Genomic DNA, 15,697 nt, shown 5'->3' with positions numbered 1-15,697 from the left:
TAATTAAAAGAGGATTAAATATATTCTTTTGCTCAGTGTAAAGAAAATGATTCTTAAAGGAAATCATGAGAATAATAAATTGGTAGTCTTTGTTGTTGGAGCAGGGAAGGCCATTCCTGGAAGAGAAAGCACAGGAACGAGTACATGGCAAAGTAAAACAACCTGGAGACATTTGGAGGACGGCCTCAAGCTCTTTGACATGGCAGAAGCAAGGGATATGTTATGGGTTGAGGAGGGTCCTGGCCAAGCATAAAGAATGAAAAAGTAATCAATGGCCAGATAAGGGTTGGCATTTTATGTTCCACTAAGAAGCTAAGAATTCCTGGAGGGGGCCACAAAAGGGTTTCAAATTAGGGAAACAACAATATTATATTTTATGTGTTCCTTTCATACTATTGGCTTTGGCAGCAATATGGAGGATGGAATTAAAGATTGTAAGACTAGTGGCAGAAAGAACTAAGAAAATAGTCAAAAGTTACAAACTTCTTTTTTTAAATGTTTATTTCTTTTGAGAAACAGACAGACAGAGAGCACGAACAGGAAGGAGGGCAGACAGAGAAGGAAAGAGAGAATCCCAAACAGGCTCTACGCTGTCAGAGCAGAGCCTGACGCAGCTCTCAAACTCAGGAACCATAAGATCATGATCGGAGCTGAAACCAAGAGCTGGACACTCAAACAACTGAGCAACCCAGGCACCCCAAAAAGTACAAACTTCTAGTTATAAAATAGATAAGTCACAGGAGTGTAATGTACAGCATGTTGACTGTAGCTAACAATACTGTATTGTATATTTGAAAGTTGCTAAGAGAGTAGATCTTAAAAGTTCTTATCACTAAAAAATATCTGTAATTATGTGTGGTGTTGAATGTTAAGTAGATTTATTGTGGTGGTTATTTCATAATATATACAAATATCAAATCACTATGATCACCTGAATTAATATAATGTTATGTCAATTATATCTTACTATAAACAAGGGGGAAAATGGTGCAATAGTATAATAATAATAATAATAATAATATATTATATATATATATATATATATATATATATATATGAGAATAATGGCACAACAGTGGGATAGAATTGAATGAATATGGGGGAGGAAGGTGAGAGTGGAGACTAGGGGGATTCTGCTGTTATGACCTGAGCGACTCCTGAATGGAATGTGCCAAGAAAAGGGATGTAGGAGAGACTGTTTTCCAGGAAGACCTTTATTCCACATGAGTTTTGTTGTGTTTAAGAGGTTCAGAACATATAGTTCTGGAGCTCAGGAGGGAAGGTAAAATGAGTATCTAGGATTTGAAGCCAAGGAGTGAAGGTCCAGTTTTGAGGATGGATGTGATTGGTGAGGGACACTGTTAGAGTGAGAAGAGAGATCCAAGGACAAAGCCATTGGAAGCATCAATATTTATGGAGTGAGAAGGAAGAAAAGCCAAAAAAGAGACAAAAAGAATGGTCAGAAGGTAAGAAAAGAAGCAGGAAAGAATGGTGTCTTCCTTATATTTTAGCAAATGGAGCTCATCACTCATTATTACCTGAGAATATCATGTGCTTTTCTGTTTCTATGCCTTTACTTGTGACCTCTCATTCTTTTAAAAATAGTTCCTATTAAGATCCTAGCACTTCTCAGAGTCTAATTGGCAGACTAGGTCTTTTGTGAAGACCTGATCATTACTGCTATAATCTGTCACCTGTTTTCTCAAAAGCCCCAGTGTTATGCAATTGGATTCAGTTGTATTATTTAAGGCAAACTTTATTTATTAATTCATTTAAAACCAGCAATAATAAAGCCATTACCTGTCAATATAAATAAAATTTTAATGAAAAAAATATAAAATAGAACAATTTGTGAGAAAAATGGCATTGTCTTACATTTTTGCAAATCTCTTTAATGGCTGGTTTAAGAGAAGATAGCTGGATTATTGTAAACTTTTCTGTGTTCGGTCTGTCATGATTAGCTATTTTGGTTAAAGCACAGGAAGAAAATTCAGCCTTACACAGAAATGTAGTTGGAAAAAGAAAGCTATGTTGTAACAGTCTTTTCAGAAAACACTGAATATTCTTTATTTTTTTTTTTTTTTGGATACTAAATCAAAACTTAGCAAGGTGCTGTGTATTAAAGGTTAGTCATAATGTGTAATGGGAAACTATGTCAATAAAATATTCAAATTGTTATATTAAAATCCATTGGTCTGTCTTGCGATTTGAATGGCCATGCATGATTTTGTAACATTACTTACAAATTTGTCAGTTAGAAAACAATGATTCACTGAGTTATGCAAGTCTTTGGAGTATTGACATATTTTATGATCACATTTGTTACTATTACATCAGTCTCATCAGAAAAACCTTTAAATATCGGGAAACTGTCAAACTCACAGTAGTGAATATAACTTTTCCAAATTCCCATTTTTACTTGAAAGCTCAAGTTTTATCATTGAAAGCAAATACCATCAGTTACTTTCTTCAATGTAGGAGGCTCACTTCCTTAATTTTCCAGAAAATGTCATGCCATTCTACTCTGAATGTGAACCCTTGAATATATTTCCTTTCTAGAGGTAAGAGGAAGGAACTAGCTTAATTCCTAATTGTCTTTCTTTTCAGCTTGTAGCAAAGGTCATTGGGATTAGTAGGTCCTGAACAAAAACCTTGGAATTTGAATTAAATTTATTTCCGCCATGAATTTAGACTGCTGTATGGTTTCCATATGTCCCAGTTTACCTGAGGCAATCCCCATTTATGCCTATTCCTCAATGTACCATCCAGTTTAAATTATTTTTTCCTGATTTAGGCAAGTAGTATTCAGTATTATATTAAAATAAGTGAGGATCAATTTGATGGGCCTTTATTTTGTACTTGCAATTTCTACAATAGTTTCATCTAGAAGTGTGAGACTAGTATGCAGGAACAAGAATTCTCACCTTAGCACATACAAAAACAACCAGAGATAACTTATCTTTCTATTTCAGAACGTTTTAAAATGCAAAATAACAATTGTTGTTCAGGATAGTGTGCAGAGTCTTCATGATAAAATGATACGTGCTTGCACTTGAACTCAAGTGGCTAGGAACAGTTAAATCCTTCTAGTCTTGGGGGTGGAGGAAGAAGCATTCAACACAGTTGCCACTACAGTCTATTTGGTGTTCTAGCCAGTTATGCCATGACCCATGCTACAGGTTTCAAGTTGTAACAAACTTCCAGGCTGCTAATCAGAAGGATCTTAAGGAAATGTGGATAATTATAGAGTAGGTGTCCATTAAATACGTGCAGGAAATAGAAGCTGGTTACCATAATGTAAAAATACTGAAATGATTGAATGCTCTTGCTCCTGAAGTTTTCTCAGTATCCTATGGTATAAATCTTCAAAATTCTGTTTATTTTGTTATCAGTACTTTTTTTTTAAAAAATTGCAATAAACTCTATGGGCAGTAATGAGTTAAAAGCCAAGACTATTTAATGATAAACTAAGTACTAACTTTCTGTTTCTCAAGAAAGCTTTTGCAAGTGTTAAAACTCCCTATCCAACTAGAGGGCCCTAATGACTGACCACCTGAAAACTGAAAGAATCCACTTCAAAAATTAATATTATTTTAAGATGATTATGCGTGTAGGTCATGATTTAACGTGCAGTTGCGGAAGGTGTATTTACAGTGTCACTCTGTGAAGCATGACTTTTCATTTGGATCGAATGATTTAATTTTAGATTCCAAATTTTCTTATAACCACACTTTTTTTTGTATTACTATTGTATTTTGTATTACTATTTTTAGCTATTACTTTATTGGTTCCTTTAACAGAATAACTTCATGAATAATTAAATGATGTAAGTCTTATAACAACATATCAGGTGTTACAAATAGGACACCAACCAGTTTAAAATGGTTCAGTTCCCCCCGCCCATACAAATCATGGAATGAAAGTAAAACAATTTAAAGTTCATTTTGTTAAGACAAAACATCTGACAATATTGTTAAAGCCATTATAAATTTAATTTAAAAGTTCAACATTGAGATAAAATTATTTGTTTTATATATTAATAAAATGAATTTAAATTGTGATGGAGAACCTTGTAAAAACATGGTAAAAATAATGTTCCACTAAATTAAGAAATATACATTGAATAAAAGTGATTTTGTATTGGTTGTGGTACCTACAAAATTCATAAATGCATCTTAAAAAGGCTATGATAATCTAATAACTGAAATAGAAGCTATAGTTATCAAATTTCATAAATATTTTGTACATACGTGCATTTAGAGTAACTGAACTTTACACACACACACACACACACACACACACACACACACATGCACACACACACACATATATAAAATAACATATATATGTTATTTTATTTGAGAGAGAGAGAAAAAGAATGAGTGGGGGAGGGGCAGAGAGAGAGAGGGAGACAGAGGATCCCAGTTGGGCTCTGTGCTGTCAGCACAGAGTCCACGGTGGGGCTCAAACTAACAAATTGTGAGATCATGACCTGAAGCTGAAGTCAGACGCTTAACCAACTGAGCCACCCAAATGCCTCAATGTATATTTTTTACAAGCTTGATGTTGAAATAAAAAATAATTCAGATTCAGTGTAGAAGTAGGTGCTTTTTCTCTTTGCTACTCGTTATTAATCAAAGTTTAGAAATGTTTGAACCTTTAAAGACGTTCTTTGTAAATCAGTATAAGTGTAGTACAATAATATTGAACTCACTTGTAAGTGTTTAAAATTACTTGGAAATGTGAAAACAAAGTACTCAATACATCAAATCCCCAGAAGTTCAACTTTTGAAATGGTTAGCAAGCAGCAGTTCCTAAAATCAACACAGTTGATACTTGAAAAATTGGGTTTAAACTGCATAGGTCCACTTATATGCAGGTGTTTTTCAATAAATCAGTTCAGCACTGTTAAATGTATTTTCTCTTCCTCATGATTTTCTTAATAACATTTTCCTTTCTCTAGCTTACTTTATTGTAAAAGTAAAGTGTCTAATACAGCATACAAAGTATGTGTTAATCAACTATTTATGTTATCACTAAGGATTCTGGTCAACAGTAGGATATTAGGAGTTAATTTTGCAGGAAGTCAAAAGATACAGATTTTTTACTGTGCAGGGGTGTTGGGACACTTAAACCCTACATTGTTCAGTGGTCAACTGTACTTGCCAGTAGATGACTTTGCAATTTATTTTTACTAAAACAAAAGAAGAATTAAACATATTAAATAAAAGCTCAAATGGTGCAAAAGATTTGATTTTCAAATTAGATAATAGATCTTTGGGCTGTCTTGAATGTCTTTTGATTATGCTCTTACTTTTATTTGGAGAAAGTAATTCTCTCTGCCAAAATAGAGTGAAATTTGAAAGAATTTAAATTTGGAAAAACATTCAAAGGAATCACAGAGAGAGATAATTTGATGAATTTTGTTTGGGAAAACATTTATTGAAGCAAATATACTCTGAATGAAGGCAAAAGATATTGAGGTTGTTTCCAGTAACTGTGCTTATTAATCCTAACAATTAGTTCATACATTCATTTGGGTTTTTTACATACATAATCATGTTATCTGAAAATAATGACAACTTTACTTTTTCTTTTCTAAAAGAAGTATTTTTGTTTTTTCTTCCACCTTTTGTTTCTTTTATTTTTCTTGCCTTATAGCACTGATTCACTAATTCCTCTAGTACAATGTAGAACGGAAATGGTAAATAGTGATCACTCCTGTTTTAATTCCAACTCAAGAGGCAAATATTCAAAATTCACTACTAAGTAAAATGCAGTTGCTGATTTAAAAAAATTTTTTTTTAACGTTTATTTATTTTTGAGACAGGGAGAGACAGCATGAACGGGGGAGGGTCAGAGAGAGAGAGGGAGACACAGAATCTGAAACAGGCTTCAGGCTCTGAGCTGTCAGCACAGAGCCCGACGCGGGGCTCGAACTCACGAACCGCGAGATCATGACCTGAGCCGAAGTCGGATGCTTAACCGACTGAGCCACCCAGGTGCCCCTGCAGTTGCTGATTTTTAGAAAAGATACTCTTGATGAAATTAAGGTAGTTCCCTTCTTACAGATGACCTTTTACTTACATGGGTATGAACTGCATGGGTCCACTTACACACAGATTTTTTTTCTTTAATAATGAAGTGCAGTACTATAAGTGTATTTTCTCTTCCTTGTTACTTTCTTTTTTTTTTAATTTTTAATGTTTTATTATTTATTTTTCAGAGAGAGAGACAGAGCATGAGCAAGGGAAGGGCAGAGAGAGGGGAGGTACAGAATCTGAAGCAGGCTCCAGGCTCCAAGCTGTCAGCACAGAGCCTGATGTGGGGCTCCAACTCACAACTGTGAGTTCAACCAACTGAGCCACCCAGGCACCCTGCTTCCTTATTATTTTCTTAATAACGTTTTCTTTTCAGGGCACCTGGGTGTCTCAGTCAGTTGAGCGTCTGACTTAGGCTCAGATCATGATCTTACAGTTGGTGAGTTCAAACAACCCCTCAATCTGGCTAGGTACTGTGAATTTGGGATTCTCTCTCTCTCCCTTTCTCTCTGTCCCTTCCCTGCTTGAGTGCATGCTCCCTTTCTCTCTCAAAATAAATAAGTGTACTTAAAAAAAAGGGTAAAAAAATTTCTTTGCTCTAAATTACTTTATTGAAAGAATACAGTATATAATGCATATAATATACAAAATATGTGTTAATCAACTATATGTTATTGGGAAGGCTTCTGGTCAATAGTAGGCTATTAGTAGTTAAGTTAATGGGGAACCAAAAGTTATATGAGGATTTTTGAATGCACAAGAAGTTAGTTCCACTAACTGCTACATTGTACAGAGGTCAACTGTAGTTAGTTGATATATTTTTTTCTTGATCATACTTTCTCTGCATCTATTGAGATAACTGTATATTCTTTCCCTTTATTCCATTAATGAAATGAGTTACAATGATTAAATTTTAAATGTTAAACCAGTCTTGCATTTCTGAAATAAACCCCACTTGGTCTTGATGTATTATCCTTTTTATATGTCCTGTATTAGATTTGCTCGTATCTTATAGAGGACTTTTGCATCTATGCTCATGGGGATATTAATCTATAATTTTATTTTCTTATAATTGCACTTAAGTCATTTTTAAATGTTCAGATAATCAATATAAAAAGTTTTGAATTTCCTTTAATGTATAGATACATATTCGTTTTTTCCTGGAAAGACTTATATTTGAAAACAGTTTTTGAATAAAGCACTTTTTGGTGAATACATAAATATTTAAAGTATTAAAAATATTAAAATAAATATTAGTGTATTTAATTTTCATCAGTTTTACTTTTCTTTTAGTTCTCATAGGTGTCACGGATGAATGATAAATTTTTATGGTCCTTTACTAATACATAGAGAAACGGTTGTGTTAGGGGCAAGGCTGGTTCTTCCTTGCTTTTAGGCTCTTTGAAGAGCCTAAAAATAACTTTTTCTCTGTTGAAGCATGACCCTCTGAACGTTTTGCTGGAACCTGAACATATATCCTTTCTGAGTCTTTGCTCTTGATATTTCCTCCACTGGGAGTACCCTCTTAACTCTTACAGTCTTTGCATTTTGGCATTTTTCCTACACTTTACATTTCAAATTAAATGCTCTCTTTTTCCTCCATTCCAAAAGTATGAGATTTACTTCTCCTCTGAATAGACAATATTAATAATTGAATGTTTACATGACAATCGCTATGTGTCATGTACTGTATATTCTAAGTGCTTTAAACATATTAACTCATTGGGACACCTGGGTGGCTCACTTGGTTGAGCTTACACCTGTTGATTTTGGTTCAGGTCATGATCTCAGCATTTGTGAGATCAAGCCCCACATTGGGATCTGTGCTGACAGCACAGAGCCTGCTTGGGATTCTCTCTCTCCTCTCTCTCTGCCCCTCCCCCCGCTCTCTCAAAATAAACATTTAAAAAAATAAAAAATAAATATGTTAATTTGTTTAATCCCCTTAACAACCTTATGGGTAGATATTATTTTTATTACTCTTTTACAGAAACTGAGTTATAGAGAAGTTAAATAACTGGCAAAACTTTATGCCATTAACAACTGGAAATTAAAGAATCCAACCTAAGCTGCTTGTCCCGGAGCCTGCCATCACACTACATCACCCCTCAAAGCAATAGCTGGTAAGTATTTTCCATTTCTGTTGTCATTGATGTAGTTTGTTTGTTTGTTTGTTTGTTTAATTTTAGAGAGACAGTGTGCTCAAGCTTGGCAATTCTTAGACATTTAATTTGGGGGGCGGAGGGGGCTAAGGGAGAGAGAGAGAGAGAGAGAGAGAGAGAGAGAGAGAGAGAGAGGGGATCCTAAGTAGTCTCCATGCTTAGCATGGATCCCACACCTCTGGGATCATTCCCTGAGCCAAAATCAAGAGTTGGAAGCTCAACCAAGTGAGCCACCCAGGCACCCCTCACTGATATAGTTTAAATCCTCTCCTCTGTCAGTAGCTACTTTTCAACATCCAATTCATTGCTATTAGTAGCAGAAGCAGTATAGAACATACTCTCCCTCCCATACTATTCCCAGAGTAACTTTCTAAAACATGCATCTAAACAGCAGCATCTGGGACACCGGGGTGGCTCAGTCAGTTAAGCAGCTGACTTTGGCTCAGGTCATGATCTCATGGTTTGTGAGCCTGAAGCCTGCTTAGGATTCTGTGTCTCCCTCTCTCTCTGCTCCAACCCCTGCTCGTGCTCTGTCTCTCAAAAAATGAATAAACATTAAAAAAAAATTAAACAGCAGCTTCCAAAACATAACAAAACAAAACACATAAAAACATAAAACACATAAAAAACATTTAAAAAAACCCTCAATGTATTATTTATTTGTTTAAAAACATTTGTTAGCTCTTCGTTGCTTTAAGATAAAGTCTAAACTCAAGGGGCACTTTAATCTTATCCCAGTCAACTCTTCCAACTAGCCTCTAGCACTTGGGACACCCCTCAGTGTCCAGCTTTTATTCTCTACCTGCACCTGTCAGTTAGTCCTTAAATGTTCATGCCTACTTGTGTCCCCATGTTCTTGTTAAGATCTCTCTGCCTGCAGTATCCTTCATTCTTCCTCTCTCTCTCTTTCCTTCTCTTGCTTTCTGCTTTCCTCCTTGTCTACCTCCTTACCTTTTACCTCCCTTCTACTCTCTTTCTCCCCCCTTTCTTTCCCATCTCTTTCTGTCTACAAAAGCCCAGCTCAAATATCAGATTTTCTTTTGGCAGTGTCCCATAACCACTCCTTTCATCACCAGCAAATTTTTTTATTCTCTTCTGAGATACCAAACCTCTACTGTCACACATATCCTATTGTATATTGTGATTTGCATTTCTTCCTAGACCCAAAGATTTCTTTCTCTATAAAGTCTTGCTTTCCCAGTTACATAGGCTTTTAGATGCAAAAACAGAAGGTATATGTCCAAATCAGTTTTAGGATACCTGGTTCAGGGCCTTCCAGTATTGACTCCCTTCTCAGTGGCTTTGCAAGTCAACATAGAGCATGTACCCCTTGTGATGTTACCACATCTACAACCTTTCTTTGAATAGTCATGATTCCTGCAGTCTTGAAATTATACAATAAATAAGCCCGAGTGAGGCATGTGTTTCAGATGTCCATAATTTAGCCCAAAGGTGCTTGTTCTATCAAGGTTTATAGTCACCAAAAAAACCCAAAAAACAAAAAACAAAAAAAAACCACCCTCTGTCGTTCAAACTTTCAAACTTCCAGTTTGAGGTCCACACTATGCCTACACTATAACCACCCTCATCCAATAACAAGTAATGGAGGTCTTATCTGGAGGCTCTATGAAAGGGTGAACTTGGCTGTGAGTTAAGCCTCAAGAGGCCAAACCTTTTCCCATGATTAATATCAATTTCAATGAACACCAAAATTTTATATATCCCTCATGTCAGTTAGGGGAAAAATACATTCAAAATGTTTCAAGATAAATGCAGTTACATCACTCTCTGGTTGAATAAACAAGACGATGATGGCTATAATAATGCCAATTCTCTGTATTTAGTGGATCTATTTTTAAATTTTTTTTTCAACGTTTATTTATTTTTGGGACAGAGAGAGACAGAGCATGAACGGGCGAGGGGCAGAGAGAGAGGGAGACACAGAATCGGAAACAGGCTCCAGGCTCTGAGCCATCAGCCCAGAGCCCGACGCGGGGCTCGAACTCACGGACCGTGAGATCGTGACCTGGTTGAAGTCGGACGCTTAACCGACTGCGCCACCCAGGCGCCCCTAGTGGATCTATTAAGTAACTGAAAAGACAAGTAAGAACACCTGGGCATTATGGAGTTAGCAAGTGCAAGAAGGCAACTCTGTCCCTGTCCACCAGATAGATCTAGGGGAACAAAGGGAAGAAGGTGGAATTACTAAAACATGGAAGTTTGAAGGTGGGACTAAGTGGGGCTGGCCCAGACCTCTGAGGGGGGTTGCCATTTGCCTGGTGCTGGTGTTTCTGATGGGAGTCATAAGACTGTTTCTGCAAGTGTTTGAATAGGTACAGACTGGAATTAATGGCTGCTACTGGAACTTATTGCTGTAGGAACAGGAAACAATCTGATAGGAACAAGCTGCTTCTCTTATCTGGCTTTGCACTCTCCCTCTAGCGCCCCCTATTGGCAGACTTAATAAGGAGCTGCAGGCAAAGCCAAAATGCAGTTTGAGAGTCCTAACCCAAGCTCAAGATCCTACCCAAGAACGGGTGGATTTGAAGCCAAGAAGCACAGTATGATAATTGGTATACTGAACATAGAACCTTGAGGGGCGTATTTAGTGGGTGGGGTGGTGAAGGGGGAAAAAAGATTATAGAAGGAGAATCAGCTTAGTAAATGTAGAGAAGGACATAGGAGGCTTTTAGCAGCACTAAGTACTGTGGCTAAAGGAAGACCATTGGTTTCACAATTGAGATTTGGCTAAGAAGGCACTTGTAGAGTCACTGAAACTGACATTAGATTATAATAAAGTGGACAAAGTACATGTTGACTCTTTTTTCAATAACTGCAAAAGGAAGGAGATAGGAGAATAATCTAAAAAGAAGAAAGAATATTAAAGATGGAAAAAAATGAGTGAAGTTATAGAAAAAAATTGTGGGAAGGAAGGAAGTAGAGCCATTTGTAAGATGATTTTAACCTCATCATTAAGGTAAGTGATAAGGTGTTTTGCTGAGAACGAATGTATCTGTAATGGGATTGGGACCTAGAGGAATGAAGATGTGGAATTTAATAAGGGCAGGAATATTCCAGACCTGAGACTGTAAGAATATAACACAGTGATTTCTAGAAAATGTCTAACCCAATTCAGGATTAAGAATTATATATACTTGGCGGGTATGTGTGTGTAAGATTCTAAGCCTCTAATTTGTTCCCATAGCCCAGGGTTTTTCAAGTTAGGTATTGTTGGCATTTGGGGCCATGTAATTTTTATTGGGAATGGGGGTTCTGTGCTTTTTAGGGTATTTAGCTGCATCCCTGGCTGTTACTCACTAGATGCCCAAAGCAAACCATCCCCTCCCCCACACCATGATAATCAAAAATGTCTCCAGACATTGTCAGATGTCCCCTGGAGGCAAAATTACCCCTGGCTGAAGATCATCGAGGTAGCTCCAGGAGGTCAACAAAGGTTCTGCTGATTTGCTGGTTCCCAGCTGTAGTGCCCCCTTGGCAAGTCCATATTCTCAGCTTCTCATCTTCTCTGGAACCTCCTTATCCTGATTGGTTCAGCACTTCTGATGTCTTTAAATGGATGTTTAAAAAATTTGGCTTGTCTGGTAGCCTCTGTGACCATTTTGTTCTGCTGAAAGATATTCTGCTAATACTTAGAAACACAATTCCAAGGAAATATCTTTTAATATTATTATTTTGCTAGTTAGTTATATTATTTTTCCTTTATTCTAACTACTGATCATCAAGCTTCAGCTCATAGGCCAAATACAGCTCTTGCCTGTTTTGGAAATAAAGTTTTATTACAACACAGGAACACTATCACTTACAGATTATCTGTGGCTGCTTTTGTACTAAGACTGCAGAGTAGTCACCACAGAGAGCTAAGGCCCTCACTTCACAGTTTGTCAACGCTTACTTCAATACCTTGAAGGTAGGAACCAAGAGCTTGTGTCTCTAGTGTCTAATATATTGTAGCCAAATGACTGCAGTTTTGAATTTTCTTAAATTTATCCAAAAATATACATGGAACTCAATAATTTTCTTCTAAATGTCTAAAGGCAATGAAAGATGTCACCATATTTGTCTACATTATTATGTGTTGTTTAAATCAAATGGCATGATTGGTTAAAGAATAATGCCAAAGTTTTATTTTAAGAGTAGAGACCCAATTCCTGGATGTGCCCATTGTTTTATTTTTTTGTTTTCAGTCATAGACCACCCTTTTCACTATCTATGTTACAAAATATGTATATATTATTTGTGGAGTGCCTGGGTGGCTTAGTCGGTTAAGCATTCAACTCAATTTCCGCTGAGGTCATGATCTCATGGTGTGTGAATTCAAGCCCTTGCTGATAATGCAGGACCTGCTCACGATTCTCTCTCTCCCTCTCTCTCTGCCCCTCCCCCACTTGTGCTTTCACTCTCTCTCAAAATAAATAAATAAACATTACAAACATAGGAAAACAGTTTCATCAAAAATAAATATATTATTTGTTACAAGGAGAATAGGACAAAGTGAATAAATTCTTCAGTATGAATCAGTCATTTCTACAGAATTTTTAAAAACTGTATTTATCAAAGGTGGTCATTTACTTCCTTCTTCAATTAACAGAACAGTTCCACATGCATCTTTTATATGATGCATGCACTTATCACACGTTTTCTCTGAAATTCTTCTGAACAATATAATAATTTATATTTGATATATTTGATAATGTATTACTTAATAAGAATGTCTTCTATGTAGTTTCCTTCAAGAGTAGATAGCCTTTGAAACTGCTACCTTTTTCTTTCCTTCTTTCACAGAAAAATGAAATAAAGGTAATTAGTATAATAGTAGCTCACAAATGGACTCAAGAACCAAAGAAAGGAAATTATTTACTAAGATTTACAAGGTTGCTGAGATTAGTTGTCCTTGGACCAAAATATTAGTGTTGTTGTATATACATGTTACCTGTATGGTTCCACTTAAAAATCTTGTAATTCTTATTAATGATTTCTTCTACTAATTTTTAGTGATGAATATTATTAGTTGGATGTTATCCTAAATTCATTTTGCATCTTGAATATTAACATTTGTGTATTTATCATTCCATTAATTCTGTGAGAAAAAAGCACATTTGCCATACTATAAATCTTATCAGTCTTTGTTTGAGCGTAAGTTACTTAAAACTCTGAGACAGTGTTATTTATGATTTTGGGTTGTACCTGGGTAGTATCTATCATTTATTTACTCATCTCCTGAGTGCTATTGGTAACCCTTAATGATTTACATCCCAGAGTTTCCTTAGCTAAAGCAATTTTATAAAGAAACTAAAGAGTTTGTTTTTGAAATCGATGGTTATACTAACTAGAAAGCATGCCTCTGCTTTACAGGGCTTAAAACAAAGTGTCTTGCATCATTCCAACATCTGGATTTCATTTCTTGTTAAAGCAGTATAAGATGGATTTGGAAAGAATGAAGTGAAATCAGTTCTAATGATCATTGTCTTAATTTTGGACTGAAAATTTCCCTGCAAGTCAGGCTCTGTCATGTTTAACTTTGAATGTGCACTTCATAGGAATAAAAGTTGCAGTGACCTAATCCACTCCAATGCTCCCTCTGACTTTAAAAAACTACTTAATGAAACATTTTGGAGTAAGAGACATAATCTTACTTGAAATTTCTGTGCAATGGCTTCACATTTATATTTTTCATTGCCTGTACTTGCTAAAAATACTTTATTCCTCCAAAAGTACAGTGCACTTGCTCTAGATTTTATAGCTTCTTAAATTGATTATCTAAATTTGGGTAATTCTTGGATTTTTAAAAAGCATTAATAAATGAGATACCTCAGAAAGAATGTGTTTGAGGTATCTCATGTGTGCATTAAATTTTCCTGTAATGATAACATAACATTTTTAAACCATCAATCTATGCAAATGTTCATGCATGTTTATGCATGCCTTTCAAAAATTTTTTCCTTTCTTAATTTCATTTTTGATGTCTGATCTTATTTATTTGTTACTCTTTAAAAAAATCTCATTTTTTTTTATTGGACTCAGACTTAGAGGTAGAAGCTCTCAGAGAAGACAGCCTCTGTCTCTTGGCAATCTGTTCCAGGCATTTTTCCTCGGCCTCCTTCATTCTCTTGGCCAAAAGTTTGGCATATTCTGCAACCTCGTCCTTATTTTTCTTAGTGTGCTGTTTCTTTAGAGGAATACACCAACATTTATGCTGGAGGACACGTGGAGTAACAAGATGTTGAATCTTGGGTGCTTTGGTTCTAGGTTTCCTACCTTCTTTGTTTAGGGACTTTCACAACATACTGGTGAATATCATCTTTAGAAAGACTGAAAAGGTTGTGGATTCTGCTAGCTCTTTTGGGCCCCATGAGACAAGGCATAATAGTATCAGTAAACCCAGGAATATCCTTCTCCCCCCTTTTTTTTCTTTTCACAACAACCAAGTTGAGCACAGCGAGATTGGCATCCACAATGCAACCCCAAAGAGATTCATGCTTTCTTTTCCAAATGCCCCCCATCCCCACCCAGTCCTCTTTGGTCTGTAGCAGGAATGCCTCTTACTCAGCAGTAGTCAGACAGGGCCATGGGTCACATCCCCCTGCTTCATGGGGAAGCCTTGTTTGTCATTGCCACCACAGATTCAGCCCACAAAACCCTTCCAGTCTTCACCTAGAGCATCAGCAGCCATGGCCATTCACTTCTCATGAAAGATATGAAGTTTGTGTTCCTTGTCCACTTCAATGAGTTTTGGGCAGCCAGTAGCTGGGAAAGAGATATTCTGCTTCATCCTGAAGCAGCCTACTGCCTCCGAGGTGCCACGAAAAAGAGCTCAAAAAAACTTTCCTTACATTTTTTTGAAATTCTATAAATGCTTGACAGGTGACTTTCTCAAACATGACTTTAAAGTTTTTATTTTTGGGGTGCCTGGGTGGCTCAGTCTGTTACGCTTCTGTTCAGGTCATGATCTCATAGCTCATGAGTTCAAACCCGGCATCAGGCTCTGTGATGACAGCTCAGAACGTGGAGCCTGCTTCAGATTCTGGGTTTCCATCTCTCTGCCCTCTCCTGCTCACACTCTGTCTCTCTGTCTCTCTCTCTAAAGAATAAATAAACATTTAAAAAATTTTAAGATTTTCTTTTCTTTTTTTCTTTTATTTTTTTAAAGTAGGCTTCACACCTAACTTGGGGCTTAAACTCACGACCATGAGATCAAGAGTTGGATGCTCTACTGAGGCACCCAGGTACCCCAAAAAGTTATTTTAAAAACTGCTTTTTAATTAAAAATGGAAAGAAAGACTTTTCAAAGGCATTTAAAATTGTTGCAGAGAAGGAATTTTTCATATATGACGGTCCTATTCCCAGTAATCCTAACCATTACTAGTATCAGCACTAAAAAGGAAGAAAAAGATAGGAAGAGTAGAACTAGAGATATGATAAGAGACCTGGAAATTTTATTTCAAATGACAAACTGCTCCTGGAAGTCAGGGATCT

General features: G+C 36.2%; 1 pseudogene; it reads right to left on the bottom strand.

The window, feature by feature from the left end:
• Nucleotides 1-14,177: 14,177 nt before the first annotated feature.
• LOC121028298 (40S ribosomal protein S6-like) lies at nucleotides 14,178-14,993 on the bottom strand (annotated as a pseudogene).
• Between the last annotated feature and the right edge of the window lie 704 nt (nucleotides 14,994-15,697).

This window comes from Herpailurus yagouaroundi, unplaced genomic scaffold (assembly GCF_014898765.1).
Source record: "Herpailurus yagouaroundi ecotype Mexico unplaced genomic scaffold, PumYag 28, whole genome shotgun sequence".
NCBI classification, from domain to species: domain Eukaryota; kingdom Metazoa; phylum Chordata; class Mammalia; order Carnivora; family Felidae; genus Herpailurus; species Herpailurus yagouaroundi.
Note: the sequence above shows the minus strand (reverse complement) of the source record. Positions and strands in the feature narration are given on the sequence as shown.